We start from the raw sequence: 27,510 nt of genomic DNA, 5'->3' as shown, positions 1-27,510 counted from the left end.
CCAACTTCCTCCGGGAGATTTTCTCCAGCCCCAAGGAAAAAAGGTCACCTACCAGCTCCCAAAAGGCCTCAAAATCTGCCGCGTCCATTTTATGGCCAGATGGTGACGCGAGGCGTGGATAATTGGACACGGATGCAGATTTCCAAGGTAAAACAAACTTGATTTATTTTCCAAAACAAAGGTCAAAACAAAGCGCAGCTGAGCCGGATGACAAAAACTAGATGTGACAGTGACGGGTAAGATCTGGCAAAGTGAATGAGGAAACCTGGAAACTAAATACTGTGGGAGTGATTGGTGAGTGAGTGCAGCTGAGGGGAAAAACACAGGTGGCGTGAATGAAGTTGATGGCAGAGCAACAGAAACTATGGGGAAAACATGGCAAAACCAAATACCTCTAATGGCGCATTTCCACTATCTCTGCACGGCTCGATACGGCTCGGCCAACACTCATCGGCCAATCAGTGGAAGGCAGTCGGCTGACGTCACGTTTTAGTAACGCTTCGGCTCGCTTGGAACCAGGGCTGAGGTGATACGGAAAACCTACCCGGTTGCAGGTACGGCGTGCTAGTGGAAACACGCAATAGCGTGCCGAGCCGAAGCGAGCTAGTGGAAAAGTGCCATGAGTTAACCTCGTGCCCTAGCTACAATAAGTTCTGATTCAGATTTCACTGATTCAGAAAAGGGTCTTTCCTTGTGGAGTTTGCATGTTCTCCCAGTGTATGCATGGGTTCTCTCCAGGTACTCTGGCTTCCTCCTACCATCCAAAAACATGCATGTCATGGTAATTGGTGACTCTAAATTGTCCCTAGGAGGGTGTGCATGGTGTTGTGTCTCGTTTGTCTCTGTGATGGAATGGTGACCTGTCCAGGGTGTACCCTGCCTCTCACCCAATGACATCTGGGATAGGATTTAGGACCCCCGCAACACTAAAATTGGATTAAGTGGGTATAGAAAATGGATGGATGAATGGACCATTTATACCTTTACAACATGTGTGTCGGTTGGGAGTTGGACACCCCAAAGCATTACCCAAATCAGTAGGCTTCCATGCAGCTGAGTAGAGCGTCTTTATGTGCATGGGATGTTGTCTTTGATATACGGCAGAACCGACTTTTTAGCACTTCATCAGCGGGAATTTCCTCATATACACACACAACTCCAATTACACTAGGTTGGAAGTGTAGCTCCAAAAGAACAGATGCTCAATTTGAGGATTTCCTGTGGTAATTCAACCAAGAATGAGGGACACTACTACACACACAATGCAGTTGCATCCTGTGGAAAGTCACACACACGAGCACAGGGGTGAAAATTGCCTTTGCTTTTGGCATCACTCAACATCTTTTAGATATGTTGAGTATTGCATTATTCAATGTGCTCTACAGTTTAGTACCCAGTAAGATCTACCTTTAAAACAATGAATACAGAATCCATGACTGGTTAAACTAATGAGACATCCGTGAAGATTAATAGAGGTCAATTCTAATGGTAACTTTAAAAACTGTTTATATTAGCATTTCAAGACCTTCTGTGATCATATTTTAGCCTTTGGTTTGGTAATTATTTTCATTTCTCTCTTTCTGAGGCTATCATATCTCTTGTTTTCACTGATGTGAAAAATAAACTGGTAACAATCAGCCCTTTCTTGTGGAGTAAAACAGTCACTCATCAGGCAACATTTGAGTTTTGTTTGCTTTTTTAACCGCTTTACATTCATGCCCATAATTTATAAAATAAACTTTGCCATTTTAATTTAGTACAATTCTGTCCTGGGCTGTACTATATGGTCCTTAAACTGTTAATAAGGAGTGGAATGTAACATTAAACAAACATGCCCTCAGACTAGACCATTATGCCTGAACAAATAGTAAAGAAACCAGTTGCAGGACAAAAGCAAAGATGTCTTGAATACACCCAGTGTGCTAACAGTTTGAAAGAAAGTTTATCTTAAAATCTATACCTTGTGTTTGAATTATTCCTCCACCATTTGTCATATAATTGAATTGTAATAGAATTGAAGACAAATTGTGCAGCTCTATAACAAAGTACTATTGATTTTTGTAAAATATATCAGTTTAAACGTAATATGTTTTTTAAAAAGTAGTACTGTCTGGGCTAACATTGATTTAAATAAAATCCTTTTGAATTATAGAATGACAAGATGAAAACAAAGAGTCCAACTTGTACATGTAAAACAGCTCAGAATCATTTCATAGCCTTCCACATCACCATTAACGGCTTTATGTACTGTCACATGACAACAGCATGCTTTCATACAAACACAACACGCTCTAATTAAGCAAGGAGTCATAAAGTGCTTGCTGAGAACGGGGGAAACATACAATGGAGAGGAAAAGGGTGTTGCCTGGGGCAAATTAAATGGGACTTTAGAGTGACAAAACAGTAGGTAATCATCAGCAGAGGTAAATGCAGACAGGAAGGGTGTAATGCATGTGGGCAAATGTTGTGCAGCCTTGGCCTTTAAAGACAAACAGGGAGGGATTTATTTATGTGTTCTCTCCCACCAACCGTACAATGTGATGGATTTTGTATGCTAAGCTTTGACGTGCAATTCTGCAGACTCTCTGGGCTTGTAGGCTATTCTTTGCCTTAACTCCTGAGAATCATAACTGATAACTGAAAACGATTTGTGTCTACTCCTGTTGATTGGAAAAGTAATCTGGAAATGCAAGACCAAGCACTGAGAATGTTGAACTGAAACAAAAATTTCATCAAACAATGAGACAGCATTAACTACACCTGTCATTTGGTTCCATTTCCATGTTTATCCCCTCAAGGTGAGTTACTAATTAAACTAATTCTAAATCTGGATTCCATAAAATAATCAGGGTAAAACTAGATGACACAGTTACTGTCGTGGCCTTTTTGAGTTTCCAAACTATATTTTCTAACAAAGGCCGTGGGTGGCAACAAGTGGTTTTGTTTATTGCACGCACTTCAGAGTTGATTGTTTAAAAAATATATGTAGTTTATTTCTGACAAAAAAAAAAATGAACAAAACAATAACTAAAAATCTCTTATAATTTGGATGAAAAACGAAAGTTAACTTAATCTGATTTAACAAGCTCTAAAAACCATTTAACCACAACCTCCCATCTTCACACCGGACATTTGACAAACAAAAAGCGCTCCCCGGTGTGTTCTTAATCTGTCTAATTAATGGGAGGGTCTAAAAGTTTCCAAAATAATCTAAACAATTTCAAATATAAAAAATGAATTACAGATTTTAATTCCAAACTAACTAAAGTATATTCTAACTGCCCAAAGAAAACTAAATTGATAGAACTTATGATTTGCAAACATTAATGGCCACAACAGTTATTATTTGTTAAACCCTAAAAGTTTAATGCTGAACTGGGCCACTTAGAGGGTCCTGTTGGTGAGGAACAGCATGCAAAACCAAGATGACTTTCCTAAAACTTTGAGCATTGGCAAAGAAAGAATCCATTCAATTTTGGTACAGACAGGAAAACTTTTGGACCTTTTCAAAAAAGGTTCACTTTAAACTTACAAAATGTGGCGTTGGGCTTGGCTGAGGACGTACTCTGAGTACTCTTACATTTTAGTTGCAGGAAATAACAGCAAAAGTTCACTTAGTGAGGTAAACGCTCCTTTTGGTGCTTTTCTGTGACATTTTAAGACAGAAACTAGTCTGTACTAGTAATAAAGATGATTGCTTTCAACATGGTGCAAGTGTTGACTGCTGCAGTCATCTTAATTGACACTCAATTGGCTTTCTTCTGCAATGACTTCATCTGGAATAATAGACTACAGCACTGAGTACATGTTTTACTCAGTATCTAAGCCAAATGAACAAGCAAATTGTTTGAGATGAAGCTGAAGTCTCTGTTCTCTCTGTCTCAACACATACAACTCAATATTTTTTTTAACCGCTCCCATCCACTGCTGTGTAGTTTAGCACAGCGCTGTGTTTGCCAACTCGATATGAATTCTTATGGCAGAACAAAAAACTAACTCTAGGACTTAACTTCATTTTTTTTCTTGTGACAAGCAGAAACATTGCAGATATGGTGTCCTCAGGTGAAACAAGCATCACCTTTTCTCAAACTAATAACCACGATGCTGGTACTGTTTTGCATTTAAACCCTCAACAAGCTTAAAAATATAACAAAGTGATATTTTCAGTTAGTTTCATCCACTGTTACTTTGTTTCACACAACCATGGCATGTTTGGCTTGCTAATAAGAATTGGGAAAACTCTGTCCCCCGGTCCGGTTCGGCACTATCACATGTTAAGTATTGTAACTACCGTTCAAATGTGTTTGGCATAGATGGTTATCAGATTACAATTCTGCTGCCATAATGCTGTACAGGACAAGGGGTTAAAAAAAAAAAAGGAATTGGGAAAACTGCTACTCTAATTACTATTACACCGCACTTTATGGCCCTGTCACACTGTTGCGTATGAGAGAAGCTTATGAGTTGCGTATTAAAATTAATAAAATAATTTTCATACGCACGAAAAGTCCTTGAAAATAAAGAATTGTGCGTATACTTACCGTATTGAACCTATAAGTAGCTTATGGTCAGCGTATTGACAACGTATAACCAGCGTACTCTGCGTATGACTAGCGTGTGAGTAGCATATGAACTGCACATGCCCAGCGTACGTTTCAACGCGCCTATAACAGCAGCCTTTCCACATTGCTCCATTATTGCAGTAGACGACGCGCTATCAACATCTCTCGAGACATTCATCTCGATCATGCCTCCCAAGAAGCAATCGTCTTTTGCCCGGGCCCTGGGCCGAGGAAAAGGCAAAAAAACACAAGAATCATTCTCACCCAAACCTGCTGAAATGCCTGATGCACCTGCGGCTGATGAGTTACATGCGTCTGAGCGATCAAGATCCCCAACTCCTCCTCCTGACCGCTCCTGTGAATCGTCGGTTGCCTCAGATATGTCAGTTGCCGCCTCCATCTCCTAGCTGTACGGTACACCTTCATGCCAACGTATGGCAACTTATGTCCAGCGTTCTCGACCTATCAGTAACGTACCTATATATCGTACCTCTAGCGTATTCAGCGTATGCCTAGCGTATGCTTAGCGTATTAACCATACGCTCGCATACGCACAAAAGTTTTGAGCATGTTCAAAAATTTATTTCTGCCTCAGCGTATGCCAACGTATGCCAGCGTGCTTGAAACGTATACAACCTATGCCTAACGTTCCCCGGCGTATGTCAGCGTATGAGTGATAATTTTCATACGCTGGCATATGCTAGTGCCATACGCAACAATGTGACAGGGCCATTATATCCTGTTAAATTGCACATATTGGGTGCACAGCATGGGGCTTTCTGTTACCTTTACAGATATTTCTAAATTAAGAGACATTATCAGAACAGTGACCAATGTCTGAATGACAGAATGTCACATTCTAACACCTCGAAGAAGCCATCAATGTTACATAGCTCATGTGTCAATAAGGGCTTTTCAATATGGGGAGCCACCATGGACATCGCTTACATACAAACATATGAAATCAAACTCTCATATATTATGCTGAAAACCTTACACACATATTAAAGGGGAACTGCGGTATTTTCAACATTACGCCTCTTTTCTGAGTCGTCTGCAATCTTTTAGAACCCCCTCACCGCTTTTTTGACGTTTACTGCTGTCTCCGGTATTTGCCTAATTTTGATTCATCTCAACCTGCTTCAGAACGGCTAGTCATGCGCATGTCCAAAAAGGTTCGTAAAAGCACCATAAACGTCCGTTTTCAAAATCATCAACTCACCGGAGTGGTTACTGGTGTGCACTGGTAATCCATATCAAATTTCGTTGCGAAAAGTTGCTTCTGTCGTGTTTTATTTGGCATCTCGTTCATGCTCGCACTATTTTCTTAGCGGTGGCGGAGTAATATCAACGAACATCCAGTACAAAATGTCAAATAAAACACGACAGAAGCAACTTTTCGCAACGAAATTTGATATGGATTACCAGTGCACACCAGTAACCACTCCGGTGAGTTGATTATTTTGAAAACGGATGTTTATTTTGCTTTTACGGACCTTTTAAGGCCCAATCCCAATTCTATTTTCTACCCCTTCGCCTACCCCTCGCCCCTACCCCTCGCCCCTTCAAACGGAGGGGTAGGCGTAGGGCTAAGAATGTCACCCCTTCGAATTGGGACAGCACTTCACACTCACGAACGTAATAAGTCCGCGCCGTCAGTTGTTACGTAACCAAAAGCGACAGCTTTAGCCAGAAGTAAACAAACATGACCGGTGCTGTGGTGTTCGCGCTGTCCTGGGCTATTCGGATATCTTTAGAAATATCTGCGTCGAATCGACGGAGTGCCATCAGGCGAAGGCGTCTTCGACATCTGGGAGCATTGCTGGATCTTGTTACGGTATGTAGAATGAGAAATTAATGCAAATAACGCTTGTGAGTGAGCAGCTGGTAGCTTCCAGAGCCGGCGTGTGAATATGATAACGTGTGTTTGTGTTTGAAAGTGCTTCTAACTGTACATTTGTGATCTCGTGTAATATAGAAACAATTTGCTTGTCTCGTTGGATTTGCTGATTTATTGATTGTAGTAGTATCCTAACCTGGCTAACCTAGCTGAAAGCATAAGCTAACGTTTAGCCTTTGTTACTCGCCTCGTTCCGTTTGGGATAAACATGCAGCTCATGCGTTTTTGAAGCGGTTTTCTTTGTACCAGGTTCAGATTTGATGACATAAATAAATGCACTGCATTGTGTGTGCTATCAATGTGTTGGTTTGGGAGGATGAAAGCCTGATCTTTCCATGTTTTTCTTTCCAGCAGACGGGTCATCCTACAAATTATTGGACCACAACGTTTACCCCAATTTCTTTTGTTATCCCTTGTATAATAAATCTCTTCATACCAATATCCGTTCCAGTCGTTAATATGATGTTGATGTGATAATCATGCTCAAACCTTTGCAAACCTTTTGTCCTTAATTTATTTTATTAGGCTCACATTACAGACTGGTAAGGCAGCTCATTTTCAGAAATAACAGCTTAAAGTGTGTGGTGAAAATATGGACAATAAACAGTATGAATATAAACAATATGAACATAAACGGGCAACAGTGCAATCATCGAGAACGAGATGACCGGAGCAGGAACAGCGGAGGGCACATCGGAGGTGCTGCATGGGCTCAGTGATGTTCTGGTGGAACAAGACACGACATGACATTATAGCATGCGCTTTCATCCATTGTAAAAAATTTAAAAAGGTGTTTCAGAATGCGGTAGTGGTGGCTGTGTGTACAATAGGTGCATGGCGCATCAACTCACCGTAAAGTTTGTCTATCATGCGCTCAAACAGAGCTAAAAAGCGCTCCGTTTTCTGCTCGTGGCGCTTCTGCTCCTTCAGGCTCTCCTGTATCAGGTAATCCATTATGGGATTGGACTTCCTACTTCTTTTTGGGGATGGGGATGACTTTAGAAACAGATCTTCGTTTTCGGCGCTAAACCTGATCAGGCTCTGTTTGTGCTTGAGTCCCTGTGAATCAGTCACGTATATGAATACTTGTGATAATAGATAGCGAAATGACGCTCATGTCACTAAAAAAGGAACTTCTCTATGGTTAACCAACTACATTGCTTGTAAATACTCGTGTTACGATATAAAAAACGACAACTCTTTCGCAGCACCTTCACATGCATTGACCGATTACTCATGTAAAATAGCGACTTTTCCCATGTGCGTTTATAGCAGAAAACAACTACACATTGCCACCATGTTAAACTCACACAATACACCAGTTATCACAACCTAAAACGATTAAAAAGACTCGCGATCTCCCGGTAGTCGCGTTGTACTCTGGGAAATATATCATACCCCTTCAAACGGAGTCTGCCTGGCCGAAGCCCTCCGTTTGAAGGGCTACAACGGAGGGGTAGGGCTAAGGGGTAGGGCTTTGGAAGAGTATTGGGACAACACTACCTCTTCACGTGAACGCGCAAAACGGAGGGGAAGGGGTAAGGGGTAGGGCCAAGGGGTGAATTGGGATTGGGCCTAAGACATGCGCATGACTTGCCATTCTGAAGCAGGTTGAGAAGAATCAAAATTAGGCAAATACTGGAGACAGCAGTAAAATTAAAAAAAGAGGTGAGGGGGGTTCTAAAACATTGGAGACGACTCAGAAAAGAGGCTTAATGTTGAAAAAACCAAGGTTCCCCTTTAATGAAATGCTCTCATATATACAACTGAAATACTCTTATACACAAGGTTTTCACACGTTTATATGAAAGGTTTTCACTAGTTTATCTAAGTGCCTTTCACCAGTGTGTAGTACACATTTTTAAGTTAGTGTTAGCTAATTCTGAATAATGTTCCTGGTGGCACCCTATATTACATTGCCACTGTCACATTAACTTACACAATTTTGTGGGTTGCCTTGGTGACGTGTGTGCAAGACAACCCTTTTGTCACATGATGATTGGGTTTAGGCAATAATACTTCTTGGTTATGGTTACAAATACAAATAACACTACTATCAGCAGTTTTCTGACAATGTCACAACCCACTGATCCAATCTAGAACACAGAAGTGAAAATAGAAATACGGGTCAAGGGAAATCAAAACTTAAGTCAGAAAAACAATCCCACTCTGTTCATTCTGGGTATTAAACCACCCATAACCCATTTGCCCTCCGCTTATGACCAGAAAAACAGCTTTTCCATAAAAAAACAATAAAAGCTAATTGAGGGTGAAAGCATAGGAAATAGATATATCAAGTGCATGAGTGTGAGAGCTTCTGATGAGAAAGAAATTGCCGTTGGAAGCCAAAATAAATGTGCAGCCGATGACAGAAAAAGCCTCAGAGCTGTGAAAATGAAAAACAGTGAGTGACATTGCATCATTCAGTTCACAGAAGACGGAGGCTGAATTGCATGATTCAAAGTAGTTACCGGCCGCATTAGTATTAAAAAAAAAAAGTTTTTGACAGATGAATCAACCATATCAGGGCCTGGGCTTGTTGTATCCGTTTCTGGAGCTGGTTTTGTTGCAACTGGCACAGATCACACAGAAGTGTGATATGGCTACGTTGAAAGTAATTCCAACAAACGTTTTGGTCACACCTTAAAACAAACAAAAAAAAAACATTCAACTCAAAAACAAAAATCTATTGAGGGCAGCAGTTGTTAGACTTAACCAGTGTGATGCAACCAGATATTTTTATACTTTATTGGATCACTGTTTCCTGTGACATTCGTTTGTCACATTTAAAAAAAGAGGGTGGACATAAAAAATTCTAACATGCAAGTGCACAAGTGTTGTTTTGTTTTTTTTACATAAACTGATTTTTTCAACACATGAAGAAATATTTAACATGTGGTTCATATTACTTGACTGCACACTTAGCTACCTGCCTCCATGTCTCGTACAAGTCTTTGCAGAATATTACAGCATTTGGGTCCTCTCTTCCTTGTCTAATGATGGCTGCTTCATCCATTGTGAGATCACCTGTCAGTCCTGTCAAAAGAGAGTGTGTGCACTGTCCACACTATACAACTAAACTCTCTTTTTCTATTTTTGAAGAGGCAAAGGAGGGAAATATGTTTTTAAAAAATAGGCTACTTGTGTTCGTTTGTCCTGATTCACCCTTTGAATCCACCATTTAGCCTCATTATTCGTTCTGGGATAGAGGGGTAGGATGAAGAGATTTGGTTAGATAGCCTTTCCAATGACGATAATAGAGACTTTAAACGTTTTGCAGGAAATTTCCACACAGTTCAATAAAGTGATCACAGCTTTTATATGATCTAAGCATATCAATGCAATATAAACAGAAACTTTAATGAATCACCTATGTTATACATGTGGCTAACTAAAAGATAATTGTTTACATTTTATTATAAATACTAAAAACTCATTCAATGACATTTCTGAGGAACCAAAGGTGTTTTTGATTCCTAAATTGCTCTGATATGCCATAGAAAACCGTAAAATGATGCCAATACCCCACACAGCAATAAGTTACAGTGTATTCATGTAATCTTCCCTTAATGTTATAGTAACATACAGTGTTATCCACGATCCAAGTTACTGGACACAGTTCCGCTTCTGTGATTATGTGGCAGTGGGAAAGGATTTGAGCTGCCTGTCACGACTTGGCTGTGTTGTCGTTGTGGTTTCTGGGCCTTTGGTGGGGATGAGCAGATCTGGATCGCTCCTGCCTTCACATCTGTTCCTCGTTTGTCCTCATCAAGACATCAAGTCTTAAGTAGCTGCAGGAGCAACCAACCTTTGCCAGATTGTCTCACTTCACCAATGTGTTGCTGGATCGTCAATTCTCCTCAATCTGGATTCCCATGCTAAGGACTTAGCATTCATTGTTGGATTCCTGTTTCCCCTACCTGGCTGCTTGCCCAGCCACCGACTCATCACCACAGCCAGTATTCCCCCTACATTTATTATTACTTTATTCTATTATTATTATATTTTTTGTCTCGTTCTTATGGCACCAAACAGACCAGGCCAAATTCCTCGTGATGTACAAATTACTTGGCAATAAAACCTTTTCTGATTCTGATTCTGATTCTAAGAACTGATCATTACCTTTGTCTGGACAAATTACCTTATCGGCTCCTCACTAACCGTCTCCCTCCTCTCTGAGTTCCACATTAACAGGATCCTCCGTCTGGCTTCCAACACCACGGACCTGTAAATAAACTCTCTTCTAAATCTAAATCACCCAATGTTCTGCATCTGCTCTTGGGTCTTTTTTGTGAGTCGGCTCAGCACCTAGCTGTGGCACAGCCTGTGTAAGGGGTGTAACAATGTTTAAAAAGCATGTCTTTTTTTGTAGCGTATCCGCTAATTGTTGAATAAAAATGGTATATTAGAAATCACTAAAGTGCGTGTCGCTTCTGTTTACGGAAAAAGAATCTGTGAAAACGGTGGACTTTTCAGCTGTTTGAGGGGGGTGTCCCATTTGTGTCCCATAATGTACATGTGACATTATTGTGGTCATTAACTCGTGTTTCCCTGTTCCAACAGATATCCTTTAAATGGTGTTAAAGTGTTTTTTTCCCCACTTTTCTGTCCTCTCAAACCCCAGCTGGTGGAGGCGAATGGCCACCCTCCCTGAGTCTGGTTCTGCCAGAGGTTTCTTCCTGTTCAAAGGGAGTCGTTCCTTTCCACAGTCGCCTCAGGCACGCCGCTCAGGCCGGGAGATTGGACTGAAGACAAGTTTCGGTGCAATCTTTTGGTTTCCTTAGCTAGGAAATTGTTTTTGAATTGGCTCTCTATGAATGAATTGGATTATTTTGAAAATAATTATGATTACAATGAATTGAATTCCAATTGGCTTGAATTGGACTTTATTATCTAAGTGCCTTGAGATGACATTTGTTGTATTTGGCGCTATATAAATAAAACTGATTTTCATAGGAGAATATTCCAGCTATGGGAAAGCACATGGGAAATTAAAGGAAAGGACAACATCAAGAAAGGGTATTATGCTATAAGGATTCAGGCTGATTCACTTTATATACCAGAATCCTGAAAAGGGATTCTCCATTTGATAGATAGCCATATGCTAAGGGTTTTCCATATCCTGTATCATAGTAGAAGCAGTAAGCAGTACAGTAATTGTTTAAATGTGGATTAAGTGTGGACTGTTAACAAATACCAGACATTTGCTCATGACCTGGTTTTTGTGCTGCAGGTAAAAAATAATCACCATAACTTTACAGAATCCAAACCTCTATGGGTGTGTGTGTAATTTAGGAATGTAATGGACACATATATCACGTGGGGACTTAGCAAACAAGTATTCACAAGTATTTACACTTTAATTGAGCCAGAATGTCTTTTTTGTGGATTATTATCTGTCATTTTGTTTTTTCTGCAGTGTTTTAATAAGAGATAATCTCTAGTGCTTTTTCCGAGTTTATTTTCTTTGCACTGTTCTTCTACCTTCCAATGCCTCAGGTTACTTTTCAAAGGCACAGGGAACTCCCAGTCACCTTTATTTTTTTCTCTGACATTACTCCTGAAAGGGGTTGGCTAGGCCGAAGTCTTTGCCTCTGCAGAAAGTTTTCCATGTCATACTGTCAGATATCTTTTCAAACTTTATTTGGTTAGTTAATCTCTTCTACCAACACCCTGCTTCTCACGCAGGGTTTCCCCAAGTCTAAACTTGGCGTGAGCACCATGTAAGCACTACATAGCTGTCATGTATAACATGTTCTGTTTAAGCAGAAGATAAAATTAGATGTACGGAAAGCATGAAGTAGGAAGAAGGAAAATTGCTCTAGCAGTATAAGATACAATATCTATTAGGCCTACATTATAAAATACATCTGAAACATGTTAAAGGAAATGTTGTGACTTACAGCAACGTGCAAAAAGTACAATGTGTAAAAAAAAAGAATAATAAAAATGGGAAGGTCTATTAAAGCCTTGCATACCTCCAAATGATCTAAAATGTTGTCTTCTCACAAGCTGATGTAGTAACATCTGTAGATAACTTTTTGAAGTGTTGCCATAAGTTTGTACAGGGTGGGAACGACGTCATAATCAAAACTTGGTACTGAATGGGAGTGTGATAACAAAACTGGCCACATTATGATTCTCAGGATGCTTGGTGAAAAACCAAAAGGACTAAAATGACCCAAAATCAGGACTACAGATGGAGGGGGTAAAGAAAAGCAGAGAGGTTCTGATGTAATAAACACAACCAAGTGAAACAATGGAATTGCCTGACTGAAAGACTGACAGTGTAAAAACAGGGAAATGAGATCGATTGAACCACAGGATAACAATGATCTGGCAAGGAGCAAAGGAAAACCAGGAGAATACACCATTCAGACATAACATTATGACAAAATCTGCCTAGTTTTGTGTTGGTTCCCCTTTTGCCGCCAAAACAGTCCTATTGAGGTATGGACTACACTACAGCCCAGAAGGTGTGCTGTGTTATCTAGTACCAAGACGTCAGCAGTAGATCCTTCAAGTCCTGTAAATTGCGAGGTGGGGCCTCCATGGATCAGCCTGGTTTGTCTGGGATTTCCCACAGAGCGGGGCTGGAAAGCAAAGTCAGCAACTGCGCTATCTCTACCCCCAGGTGCTCCAGGGCAAGGTTTTACCATCTTTGGTAATGTTGCTTAAATGGTGAATAAAAACCAAACATTGCTCTTTACTTAATCACATCAGTAAAGACAACATACACTTATTTTTAATGAATCAATAAGATCAGGAGTAGCATGAGAAATGACATAACTTTTAGAAGTGGCTGAATTCTTCCCATTAGCAGTTGCTAAGACAATTCAAATCCCTCCCTTCAAACAAACAAACCCTCATCGCCATACATGTGTCTCTGGCTCATTGAGAGCCAAAGTACATGCTGCACATGCACAATATGTCTTAGTTAAACGTTATCTTCTTATTTCAATCAGCCATGAGAAGAAGCTAAGCATTTCTTTGGTGCAGCTGCATGCTTTGTCTATTCTGTTGATGAGGCAGAAACACTTATAACTCCAACTGAGAGCAGCTTATCTACCACACACTTGTATTTTATCATTGGTTGAGCTTGGTGTTGAATTACTTCAGTTTTCTTAAGCATTTTCCACCTTTCTGGAAACAGCAGTTAAGCCAATTTAATGCTTTGGCCCAGACATACCAGCTTTTAAAACCGTGAAATTCCTTTTGAGAGATTAGTTGCTTTTAACGGCATCGCCATACTATGAGGATTTGCTTTTGTAAAGAAGTTTTTTTTTTTTTTATTTGACTCACAACTTTGTGCTTTTGACTAACAGTGAACTGCCTTGAAAGTTCTGACGTTTCAGGGTTGATTTGTTGTTGCAAAACTTAACTGCAAGCTTTGCAGCAAGAGGTCAGCAAGAGTAGAGCTACTTTTAGGGAGGAATCCTGTTTAAATCCAGGCTGAAAACAGTTCTATTTAGCTGTGCATATGACAACTGAAAGTATTTTATCTGCACTCTTTGCTTTTAATTTAATTAATTAATTATTATTTTTATGTTTCATGAAAGGTTTTTATTTGCCTTTTATGATTTTATGTAGCTGTAAAGCGTTTTGAATTGCTTTGTGTAGGAATTGTGCTCTACAAATAAACTTGCCTTGCCTTGCAGGCTTGAATTGGACTGTGTCTTTGAAGTGCCTTGAGATTACATTTATTGTGATGTGGCGCTATATAAATAAACTGAGCCTGATTTAATTGAATAGGAATTTTGTCATACCTGGCTGCATCAAGGAAGGAGACGAGTGAAAAACGACATTTAACACTTCTCTGGCTCATTTTGAATACCTTGTCATGACGTTCGGCCTCACAAACGCTTCGGTAGTTTTCCAAGCCTTGGTTAAGTCTCTCAGAGACTTCCTGTGCACCACAAGAACCCAATCGATTGACAGAACGCAAAAAGATTAAACTTGTGTCAGGCCCACTGGTTGTTGTTCTTTGGTCGGTTCAACTTTTCAATTACCTACCGTCCTGGCCCTCGCAATGTTAAACCTGATGTCTCATGACTGTCTCTCGACAGTCCTCTTCAGATAAAAAAACCTCTGGCACCTACCTGCACCATTGAAAGCATTACCGAGGAAATTTAGGAGCACACCCAGTGGGCCCTGCAGTCTGAACCCAACAGGCCCACCCGACTGTCAATATGTTCCCTCAACGGTCCATTCCACTGTTCTCCATTGGGCACACACCGCTAGGTTCACCTGCCACCCAGGTATCCATACAACCATTTATTTTCTTAAACGCTATTTCTTGTAGCCTTCATTAGACGGAGATGCCAGAGAGTTCGCCTTGATAACTTGCTCTACATCTACTCTTATTACAATAAGAGTAGATGTAGACCCCCTTCTGGGCTATTACAAACTTTAGAAATCCCTGGTCTCACATTTAAGTAGACTTCGTTACTGCTCTAACCCCTTTCCAAGAAAAGACCACCATTCTCTCCATTATAGCCTCCTTCATAGCTTTTGAGAAACTGCCCACAGCTACTGAAACTGCTACCCTCTTTATGTTTTCAGACTCCACGGCATCTCCTCTCTGAACCATTTCATTTCCAAAGTATGGAAGACCTTCTGCACAGCCCTGGGTGCCAGAGTATGTTTGAGTTCCAGATATCATCCCCAAACCAACAGACGACCAACACAGAGGCTCAATCAGGAGTTGGAAGACACCCTCCATTGTGTCACCGCAGATAATCCGTCCTCCTGGAGTCAACAGCTTCCCTCGATTGTATATGCACATAATTCACTCACTACCTCTGCCACCAGACTTTCACCTTTTGAGTTCTATCCGGGTTAACAGCCACCCTTATTTCCCACCATTGAGGAGGATTTAGAAGTTCCCTCCATCCAGCACGACCTACAAAGATCCAAACCAGGGAGACTCTCCAGAGAAATTGCAATCTAGCCGACCAGCAGAGAACCCTAGCCCCACAGTACCCAGGCCAGAAAGTATGGCTCTTTTCCAAAGACATTCCTCTTAAGTCTGTATCTAAGAAACTCGCTCATCGTCAACTGTCATGATTATGCCTGGCACTGGTGTTGTTTTGATATCTGAGGCTTAGGTCAGGGCTCAGCAGGCTGCGGAAGCTTTCCAGGGCGGAGTTTGGATGATGCACGCCCGCATGCACACCTGTGCGAGTCCTTTTTAAGGACCAGCAGGAGCAGCCAGTCTTCGCCAGATGGTCAATGTCCTCCATGTGGTAACTAGGTCTCTCTTGTGGCTACCCCGCACACTGTGTTGAGTGATTGACTTACCTGTGTCTCCTTTGTTCCTCAGTTTCCTCCGTGGAACCTGATGCTGATTCCAATCAGTAGTTCAGCCCAGTCTGTTTCCCTTGTGTCAATACCTGTGGATGCAACTGGGAGAACTCACTTTCACAAGTTATCTGCTGCTCACCCTCTGATGGCTCAGTTCCTCCTCACCACAGCCAGTGCCTCCCCCCAAGAATGAAACCTCCAACTCAACAAGTAAGGAGTATCTAAATGACTCTTCTTAGTGGACACACTTGGCATTCTTCAAAAATATAACCAAGCAAGGATTAACCTACCTCTCCTCTCTCTCAGATTCTTACGACCCAACCTGGATTGCTTCCGTGACACCCCCTGCTCGAACATCATTCCTTTCTAAATAAACCCTTTTCACTCACGAAAACTGTCTCTGGTGTTCAGCTTCAGAGTCCACCTTGTGTTGGCTCACATGAGCTGTGACAAATTTAGACAATGTTGACCCTAATCCTGACCCTGGTAAGAGGATGGTTTCAGTAAATACTGACATACCTCTTAGGCCATGAAACACATTTGTACCAGCAAGAAGGCAATTATTATCCTAGGTAAAGCAGACTGACACAGAACAAGCTTAACAGAAGCTGGATTTGCTCTGAAGACCAGTTGTGATTCATCAGGCTTCATCCTTTCGGGTGAGTATTAAACAACCCAACAGAATTGTGTCCTTACTGGCTACCAGTGTAACCACATTGCCATTCAGACTTTTTCTGTGCATCTCTTTTTAAGTGGGAGCTGAAGTAGCAGTTAAGCAGTAAAATCTTTAATCAACCATGTCTAATGCCGGATTTTATGGTCCTCCAGTCTCGTTGGCAGTCGAGTTCTATGTCTCAGCAGATTTCATGCAGCAGAGCAGTTTGCCTATGCAGCCAGTGTTGATTTACACAGTTACCCCCCAAACACTAAAAAGCTGCTTGGTTTGCACCTAAGCCAGGATATAATATTACTCAGCTGTTACATAAAACTTTAACAATTTGTTTTGTTAAATAAATAAAACTCAAAAGAACAGGTTTGTATTAGTAAAATGGAGTTTCATGATATTTGGCTGAAAGAGGAAAATAAAATGAGAGAGAATGAAAATGTGATTCCACACTGGCTTAGAAGTTTATAAGAAAAGCAGATTTTGAAAATTATGGAAGACAATGCTTAACTGGCAGCAACATTTTCAAAGCCGATTTAAGAAGTAGTTGTAAAAGTTCAAACCTTTCCAATGAAAATAAGGGAAATTACATCCTGAAGTAAAACTGAAGATCATAAAGCTAGGGTCTGTTGTGTATTAGTAAATTAGAAAACAACGTTTGTATACTTTTACTTTTAGCAATTTGTTTTTTGTTTAGTTTTTTTTTTTATTAGAAAAAAAGCCAAAGTACTTGGCAATTACCAACAGCAGATTTAGCACATAATGGCAAAAGGGAGTTCTGAATGTAAATCAAAAACAGACGTTTGTGATACAGTAAAACGATGTAATAACCATTTCATAGTTGAAAAAAAACTGTCTGAAAAAAACAAAAGCATTTTTGTCTAATCGGGCATCACTAACACTCTTTGTAACACAGATTTGGTTTACATGGACTTGTTTCCCTTTTCATTTTTAAATGTGCTGTCAATACTCATTCAAAAAATGTTTCACTTCCTCCTATTTGTCTGGCTCTTGCTTCAACATCTGCAGCAAAATAATGTTTCTTACCTGATATACATACTTTATCTTTGTAATATTTGTAAGATTTCCAGTCATCTTGCCATGATTGGACAGTCAGGAGAGATTGAAAGGATGGAACTAAATCTATTAGGAATAAGACACCTTGAAGTCCAGATGCTCGTAGTGGATCAGCTGAGTTTAGAGGTGGCAGAGACCTCTAATGAGGCTCTATAGATATATATTGTTCCCAATGCTGATAGATTTTCTGTGTACTATAATGGCAAAATGTGACTCCCAAACCTTGGCTCTTTGATGCTTGATCCTTTAGTCAGAAAAGAAAAACAACAAACTTTGCTAAGGTCATCCCATATAGTTGTCCAATAACAAAAATGGGTCAATCTAACCTCTTGAAAATGATAATTATGGCCATAGTGAGAGTTCAGTTAAGAAGTACTAAACTGAAATCAAAATCCTCCTGACCGATAATTTGACCATCACACAAGTTGTTCCATGCACTCAGGTGCCCGATCCTGCCAACATACTGGGGTACATAACAACCAAACACACTAAGCAAACTTAATTATAAATACATTAAGTTAATCACAAAGGTGTAGTGACATTGTTAAGAGATAATTGATATTAGATTTGAACTGGAGTCACAAATTATTCTAGCTGGTGGAGTTGAAAGGTTTTTAAAAAGTCTTGATTTTATGCACTAAATTCAGCTTTTGTGTGGGTCTTTTGTGGAAGTTACCTATAACACTCAATTAAAACTTAATTTTGATCGCAGCACAGCTAATATTGGTAACAATGTCCCTCCTCACTATCTATGGAGGCTACCACCCTAAGAAGCTAACTTGCTCATCTTCTGAGCCATTCTCTACTTAGAACTTACTGAAGCATTTAGGCCAGCGCTGTTTTCAGGCTAGTTTTTGGATTCATCACAGCAGGTGGAGCTTTTTCATATATTTTCTGACTTGGGTAAAGACATGATGAGAAATGTCTCTTCAAATAAATCTCTTCCTTAACTGCTATTGTGCTATCATCTATTATTGTATAGCAAGCACACCAATCACAGATATGACCATACCATTGTCTTCCCTAGCATCACAGTGCTGCAAATCAGATTGGACTTTTTTACTAAAACTTCATGCTCCTGCAGAAACTAAATGGACTCATTTAAAGGCTTTAATTCTTGGGGAAAATCATTTAAAAATATATTCTTTGTTGAAATAAGATTAATTTTAGATTCATTAAATCCTTTCTTGGGGCCTAAGAGAGCCTTAACAGTTCCAGTCTGGTATGATCGAGTGTCTGTGAAATAAACGTAAGAATTTAGACTTGTACTAACCATGAGTCAATTTGGTTCTTCAATCATGACACAGACCCATCTGGGAAGTCCTCTGTAGAAACTATTTGGAGAACAGGAAGCCATCAACAGCAAATTTCCACCAATAGGATTAACAATGCTACCTGTGCTTACGTAGCTACCAGTGAAGGAAACTATATCGATAATATATGCTGGAAAGATTCTCTTATGATTGTCATCTAACAGATTTCGCAAGAATCCAGCAGCAAATCCTGCATATTTCCTGCCATACTGTAATTTCCTGTGTCTATTACTTTTTTCTTTTGCGTGTAAGTCTCCATGGATACAATAGATTAGCTATGAGAGTCCAAAATGTTAATGTTTGTTGTATTTAACTCATGTTGCATGTTAGCGAGCTATCAGTGTTAGCATGCTAACAGTACTAGGCAGCACAAAACACAGAGAACCTAGGCATCGCTTTAAGTATTGGTTCCATACCAATTTTGATCTGAATGGCTGAGGGAAAATTTATGATTAAATAAGAAATGTTATACAAAATCTTTATTTAAAAAAATTACTTGAATTAATTTTAAATATTCCACTCAAAACCACAAATGCGGTTCACGTGGTTGCTCTGCACTGTCCTTAAAATATATCCTTTTGAGATCAACAATTTTTGTGCCTAATTTAAAGGTGATAGAGAATGGTTGAATGGAGCATTAATCCTTGTTCTGTGATGTGATATGTAGCCCAAAAAAAATTGGTTGGGTCTGTAATCGCTCAGAACCTCCCTAAAAGGCTCTCTGAAACAGCTATGTTACTATGCTGGGTTTAGAATGCGTCGTTTACCCTTATTGGCGTCGTTTCAGAGCTTATCTAGCAACCTCATTATGAAATGCAGGTAGGTGTTGGCGCTATTCGGTTGCCGTTGCTTGATTGGCTGCCCTTGCTCTCACTGAAAACAGAGCTATAGAGTAATACACTGACTGAAAAGAAAGCTCATCAGAATCAGAATTCGTTTTATTGCCATTGTTAGTGAACAGTGTTCACTAACTAGGAATTTGCTGCGGCATAAGGTGCAAACATGTAACATAGGATATAATAACAAAAAATAAAGAATAAAAATATATGAATATAAAATGTACAAGGTGTGTACAACAATGCACAGTATCCAATATACAGAGCAACAACAGTGCAGCTTCATTAGTGCAATTTTAATGATGGTAAAGTGACTGGGGCAGGTTATGAGGTGATTATGAAGTGTTCATTAGTCCAACTGCAAGGGGGAAAAAACTGTTTTTGTGACGGGAGGTTCTGGTCCGAATGGACCGAAGCCTCCTGCCCGAGGGGAGCAGTGCAAATAGAGAAGGGTCAGCTGTGATCCAACCTGCTCGCCCCATAGTCCTGGAGACGTGCAGGTCATGGATAGATGGGAGGCTAGCTGCAGCCGATCACCTTCTCAGCGTGTGTGTACTCCCCACAGCGGGGAGACTCAGAACTAACACCAAAAACGTGAAAAAGATGATTTTGATTCTCTATCCCCTTTAACAGCAATCTATACAAAAGTTTCTGAGAAACTTTTTTGGGAGAAAAACCTATTCCTGTTTTGTGACTTTGTAGCTGCCCTGTCTAGGCTTTCACAGGGGTCATTGTACGGTTGTCCAAACTCAATCCCACACCTGAAATGACAGTGTTGAAATAAAGTGGCATTTTCAGTACAGTCTCTGTTCGGTGATGAGTTATGTATTCAATTTTCCATTACTACACTGTTCCTTGAAACAGTAGTATTGAATTCATGTGCTTATATAATCCGGCTTGTGTGTGTTTTGTTTGTCTTGCTTAATGAGCCCTCCATTAACTTTTAAAGCACTGGGAAGGACTACAAAAGTAAATTACATTATCATAATCTAGTCTGGAAAGTGGAACCACTCCCAAAAGCAACAGTTACACATCTCAGTGTGGCACAGTTTATTTCTAAAGACGAGGGAGTGGTGCTGTGACAAAATGGGCCAGAGTGATCCATCATCCCGTTCCACTTAACCAAACAATACTACCTAACAAAATGTATTAATAGATAACTTTGCTGCTTTATTTTTTCGATGGCCGGGATAGCTGCTGTTCTTCCAAGCAACAATAGCTATAATCTCAGTCCAGCACACCCAGACACACACACAAATATCAGCTCCGCCGGGAAACCAATAACTAGAGGTGAATATGGGGTCAGTCTGCCTCATGATGTGTCTGCCTTTGCAGTTTTTTTACTATGTGGAGATTAGGTTGCAGTCGATAATCTTGAGTCCATTACTCTAAAGGATATACACATGTACCCTTTCCAGTGTTTAACATAGATAAATGACTTTCACCGAGTGGAAACTTTGTTAGGTTTCTAGTCATTACTACCTGATCCTGCGCATTCTGACAATATAATATATATATACAATATAAAAACTCATAAAGCTTCCCATTTGTACTGTGAGGTCATACTTTAGGCTGATGATGTACTGGCTTAATAATCAAATGTTCACATACACCATCAACTGGATTTGTACAGAACTTCAATTATGCTAGATTTTGCTAGATTATGATCTCAGAGATGATAAAAACATTCAGTGTTTGGGTGATATTACAATTACAGCAAAACAGCCATGGAATTCATAACAATAAATGGTAATGACCCAGTCTCTAACAGTCACCTGCATATTGCACCTTGAGTACATGTAGCATAAAAGCACCATTAGAGAATTGGTTAGGAGTCACATAAAGACTTTCATGACAACCTGGCTCATACTCATACCAGTTTGCCAGAGGGCGCTGTGAACGCACTGGAGAAACAAGGAAATTACGCCCGTCTTCTCTTTGTGGATTATAGTTCAGCATTCAACACCATCCTTCCCCACAGTCTCGTGAGGAAACTGCTGAACCTCGGACTGCCTCAATCCACATGCCTCTGGATTAAGGACTTTCTGTCAGAGCATCCACAGATAGTCAGGATTGGCCCCCATACCTCCGCACCCCTCACACTCAGCACCGGTTCCCCTCAAGGCTGCGTGCTGAGCCCCCTACTTTTCACCCTCTACACCTCAGACTGCACCCCCATCCAAGGTCACCAAAATGGCTGAGAAGGTCATTGGGTGTCCTCTACCCACACTGGAGGACCTTCATGGCTCTTACTGCCTCAGGAGAGCCAACACCATTCTGAAGGACTCATTCCACCCGGGACATTTCCTGTTCGAGCCACAGCTAATCGGGCAGATGGTACAGGGCCATTAAAACCAGGACAAAAAGACTGAAAAACAGTTTCTTTCCAACTGCTGTCAGAGCCATGAATACCTCCTCACGGTGATAAGTAAAATATACTGTTTTCTGGTGATAAGTGCAATATATTGTTTTTGTAAATACATAGTCATATTGTTTTTATATTGTTTTTTATATAGTCATACTGTTTACGCAATTTTTATATGTCTGCACTGAAAGGCATGCACCTTACTTTTAGCTGTACTCGTTGCAATGACATTAAAGGAATCGGAATCTGAATCAGAATCTTGGCTATGCTTGTGCTTTTTGGCTCCCACTACAGTTGTGGGATGTCACATCAAATTGATGTTGTAAAAACAAACCTTCCTCTGTACCTTGTACATGCACAGATTGTGAATTTTGTATGTTTTAGAGGCTGATAGCCTCTAGAAGCCACCGAATGCGTTTAGAGACAAGATGGGATTATGTTACAGGAAGATAGCGAAGAACATTTTGAAAGGGTGCAGACTTCCAAGATTTTGGAAAATTTGCAAAAACTGACCAAACAGATCAGAGGTTCATCTGTTTTGCAGAGACGATAATGAGATTATATCTATTGTTTCAATCTGTAATTAAAAAACAAAGAAACATACAACAAATAAATAAATATATATATATGTATATATACATACCCACTAGCCATTTTACAGAGAACAAAAGTAAATGTCTTATCAAGCAAAACAAACGCAACAAAACAAATCAGTTGTAAAATAATTTGCAGTGGCAACAATGAAGGTAACTCGGCATCTGTTTGTCATCCAGCGTCGGAAATTAGCGAGGGCCACGGGCCATTTGGCCCCCAATTTAGCCTAAAATGCCCCCAAAAATCATGCTCGAGGGGCCAAAATTGCCCCCAAGTTTTTGAAACAAATATTTGTACATTATTATAATGTCACATTAAACTACAATTTTTATTTTCATTAATTTACCGTCGCGTCTCTTTATTCTCCTGATGGAATGTAAATAAACGATTATTAAGCGAGCGGCGGGAGTAGTTGGGTTTCCAACCAAGTCGTATCGAATTTAAGAGCGTATTTTGTGAAAATGCGCAAAAAGCAAAGGTCAAAAAATACAATGCACACCGTCACCAGACTACGAAACACCACCGTTTCGCTTATGGTAAGTGACAACAGACGCTAACTTTTAAGACTTCATCACATCTTTTGTGTGGCTCGTTAGCTAAGGTGTCGAGTTGATAGCTATGGTCACCGTCTACAACCTGCAGCAACATACGGCTCTTAGGCAAACACTGAGAGCCGTATGTTGCTGCAGGATGTAGACGGTGACCTTAGCGTTAGGCTAGCATCGACTCTGGACTGTGTCACTTCTCGTGTTCCTCGTGCAGAATGTGCAAAAAAAACGACTTGTACTCTCGCTTTGTATACACGACATTGCCTAGCAATTATAGCATTATATCCTGCTCCGCTCCCGAGTTTTAGCTCTGGTTTTAGTAGTAGGCTATTCATGGGAAACGCATGAATAGCACGTTAAGGTCTCTGCCCAAGTCGTAATTAAAAGCAGTTCTTTATTATTTAAGTAAAGAACGTGTAATCTATAGAGTCGATTTAGAGTCGGAGGGGGTGCTCAGCCCTAGGTTTTCAGCTTACTTTTATGTTTATTAGAGGCCAGGCAGCCTACCAGTATTGTTCTCATTCTCATAAAAGGCTAAAATTGTTTAAATCAAACCAATACTGATGTCAGTTTGCTTACGGCTTTCTCCTGTTTTCTGTCTGTAGCTACTACTTCCACACTTCTCTCTGTAAAAGAAATGGCAAGCTTTACATTTATTTGGGTTGGCAGACGGCAAAGTAATGATGACGTTGTGCATTTAAATCTAAAAATAACTTGAAGATCTAAGTTTTTTTTTGTTTTTTTTTGTGGGGGCCAAAATTGCCCCCAAAATATTTTCTTAATTTCATACGCTGTTGTCATCATATTTTTATTTCTCGGCTCTCTCCAGCAGTAAAATCCAATCTGATGTTTATTCTTGTCCCATGTCTTGCTTGTACACTTTATCTCTTTTCCCTCTGATCCGTCACTCCTCTGACTGCGAACAGTCACTCTCTAAGGAAACTTCTCACCCTCTGAATCTTCATTGGCAAAGCTTTAAACCAAAAACCTTGTCGTGTTTAATGGGTTTTTTTTATACAATTTATCAAATTTTCACCCCAACATGTTCGATATAAACACTTCCACATAGCCACACGTGCTAATGGCCCTGACTGATAAAGCATTTCATTTCATACACATAGTCATCAGTTTACTCGAAATTTAAAATTTTGTTGTAAAGTTCAGATAATACATACCTGCCATCTAGTGGTAGTGAGTAGAAACAAGATTGGATGTGTTATGTGTTCTATTCCATGTGGTAGATTGTCGCAATTCTGCGACAGTGGCACTTCAGGGGATAAATATTTTTTCTTATTTTTACTTGATATCGTTTCTTTTCTTTCTTTTTTTTACTTTATTCATTATGGTTAAAGTGTGTTTGTAATCTAGTTGCTGGTGCGTGACTTGGTACCGTAAAGCAAAACAGTGTTGAGCCATGCAGGAAACTAAAGTTATGAACTGCAATATCTCAGCACCTAGGTGATCCAGGGAAGTTCCAGGAATGGTCCCAGGAATGCGAATAACAAAAGTTGGTCTGCCTCATAAGCACCCGGCTGAATACCTTGGAGTTCTCCCCTGTGAGGGAGAGGATCCCCTCACTACAACTGCATGTCGCAGGAGGGAAGGTTTTGACTGTGGAATCTGAAGCACCTCCATTGTGGATGCTGCTTCCAAGAGCTATGGCCTGAAGATTGTCCACCTGTTGTGGTGGTAACTGGTGAGGGAAGCCATCATGCTGAAGAAGAAGGCCTTTCGAGCTTGGTTGTCCCGGGAGTCACCTAAAGCAACTGACAGGTACTGAGTGGTTAAAAGGGCTGCAGTCTGACTGGTTGCTGAAGCTAAAACTCAGGTGTAGGAGGATTTTGGTGAATTTTGGCCTCAAGGACGTTCTGACAAACCATTGTGGGGTATGAGGCACCAGAATTGCTTTGTTATTACCAAGGCAACAGCTGTGTCCGCATTTTTGGCACTAAAGGGCCGTGTATACTCTGGCAGCAGTGTGTCGCAGTGAGCTTGTCGCAGGTATGACGCAGTTATTTTTGATTTATGCCCAATTTTGAAGCGCGGTCTGCGCTATGTTAATTCCACGCCACAACGCAAGAGGGACAATCACGAACAAGCTAGGATTGTGGGTGTGGTGGGTTGCGTGTTTCTCTTCTGGTTACGGAGGTCATTCAACAACAATGGCGACTGGACGAATGCTTTGATTGAGATGCAGCTGATCGATCTAGAAATAGAAGAAATATTGCTACTACTGGAGCTGGCAGAGAGGCGAAAGAATCGTCACGGTTAGCACGGTTAGCGTCACCATTAGCCGGTTAGCAAACCGGATATACGCATAGTGTAGAGCGGATGTACAGTTGACCAATCAGAGGCCTCCTTTCTCTCCTCCCTGCGATGATATCTGCGGCACTGTCTGCGGTGAGTTACAATTTTGGGGAGGTGCACCAGAGTGTCTGCAGAAGGGGGGGGGGGGGGGGGCATGTCTGCGTTAACTGCGACACACACGCAGACGACCTGGTTTCTGACCATAAACAGGCCTTAAGTCTTGCATGTTTACAGTGTTGGCTGGACTCCGCCAGAGGGTTCAGACTGTGGTGAAGACAGGTGGTGAAAATTCTTGTCAGAATTTTGCAAACTTTGCTTGTACATTATATACTGTATTACCAGTTATGATTGCACAGCTTTCAAAAAAATGCTGAGTAGATAGATAGATAGATAGATAGATAGATAGATAGATAGATAGATAGATTGATTTTCTATCTACAGAGAGACAAAAGAAAGAAATCAACGAAATGCTTATGCATTTTGAAAGAACACCCAGATCGGCCGACTGAATTTGGATTCATGTCTAGACAAATGAGAACTCTTCTTACACAAGACTTTCCAATATTTTTTCATTGTGACTGCTCTGGATATTAGTTGGAGAGTTATCAAAAACAGTTTTCTCCCTGCAGTTCATAAGCAATAATAGATGCAGAAATAATTAAGGAGAACTTTATATACAGAAAGGTGTATCCAGACCTCCTGGAGCGTTATAACCAGTTTTATAGCCGTTTACTCCTTTCTATTCTCTTGTTGCTGATAATTTGACCAGCTGCTGCTTTCTGCTGACATATTACTCTCGGTCATTCACTGAGGGTCCTGTTTGGATCCATGGCTGGACTGACAGTCTGGCATACCGGGCATTTTCCCGGTGGGCCGACGCCCCTCGAGGGCCGGTGATGTCGTTTTTTTTAATTAATGTGAAAAAAAAAAAAAAAGTGACCGGCGGGCGGCCCACAATTTCATGTTGACGGGGCTAGTCCAATGAAATCTCTCAGCACCTCTTTGGCCCGCCACTCCCCTCACTGTTGACACAGGTCATCAATCCTACCATTTTAGCTGAACGGACTAGGAGAGAACAGTCAAAAACCGAAATGGATAAACAACAGAAACGAAAGGGTGGTGCACAGAAGCTGCGAGATAAAAGGCTAAAAAGCCTACAAGCAGCAAAATGTACGAAGCTTACTGACATGTTTGCAAGTGCTTCCACCACGACCAAAGCACCGGGTGCAGGGCCATCAAGTGCAGGGCCAGAGCCGTCAACATCAGCAGCAGCCTCCAGTGCACGAGTGTAGAACAATGTAGGCCAAACACAGAGGAAGAAGCTATCGAGGTGGATTCAGAGGTGGAGGAGACAGACGTGACCCAGGGACAGATTGATGAGGTCAGAATAGCCAGCCCGGTAAGAAGTAGGCTAATGTTAGGCGAAGTGTTAGCAGAATGACGACATGTTTTTTTAATGGGAGGACTGAGGGCTCTCCGTGTGCGTGGAGACTTAAAGCAATACAATGTAACTTCTCAAAAAGCCCATTATGGAGCTCCCCCTACAGGCTTGGAGGTAATGTACGGTTACACTGTCGTAAATACAACACCCTTTCACTTTCACGTTTCACGTTTGTTGACGAACCGGCGAGGAGTCAGAAGGTGCAAGCTATGTCGACCGAGAAGGTAAGAGTAATCAAATGTACCTGGGAGCGTGAGAGGGATCTATTTGTTTTTGCGGTTGGTCTATACCAGAAAGCAAGTCGAAGTACTTCCGCTCAGCTCCCGGGCCGGTCCAGCAAAGTTGCATAGCGCAGTTTTTCCAACTCAGACCCCCGAAGGGCATAGGAGACAGGCCAATCGTAATATTAAAACTCATTCTAGCCGCACAATTTTTTTCAAGCTGTTATTTTAAGGTAGGAATGTTACATAGTATTGCTTTAAATTAGGTATTTATAGATAAACGACTGGTGGGCTACATCTTCACTGCATCAGTATGGGGGGAATTGATCATGCTGAAATTATTACTTATTTTATCCAGTCAGGCTGGAACACGAATAAA

The 27,510-nt window shown here is 40.7% G+C and overlaps 1 long non-coding RNA gene across 2 annotated transcripts; it reads right to left on the bottom strand.

Moving 5' to 3' along the window:
• Positions 1 to 6,962: 6,962 nt before the first annotated feature.
• Positions 6,963 to 7,914, bottom strand: LOC142385840 (uncharacterized). 2 transcript variants are annotated; one of them, XR_012770238.1, is made up of 3 exons: positions 7,861 to 7,905; positions 7,314 to 7,521; positions 6,963 to 7,185 (listed from the first exon to the last, which is right to left on the bottom strand). It is a non-coding gene; the product is annotated as an uncharacterized LOC142385840 (long non-coding RNA). The 2 variants fall into 2 exon arrangements; XR_012770237.1 differs by having other exon boundaries at positions 7,314 to 7,914.
• Between the last annotated feature and the right edge of the window lie 19,596 nt (positions 7,915 to 27,510).

Source organism: Odontesthes bonariensis, chromosome 8 (genome assembly GCF_027942865.1).
Source record: "Odontesthes bonariensis isolate fOdoBon6 chromosome 8, fOdoBon6.hap1, whole genome shotgun sequence".
Taxonomy (NCBI): domain Eukaryota; kingdom Metazoa; phylum Chordata; class Actinopteri; order Atheriniformes; family Atherinopsidae; genus Odontesthes; species Odontesthes bonariensis.
The sequence above is the reverse complement of the archived record's forward strand: the minus strand, read 5'-3'. Positions and strand labels throughout refer to the sequence as shown.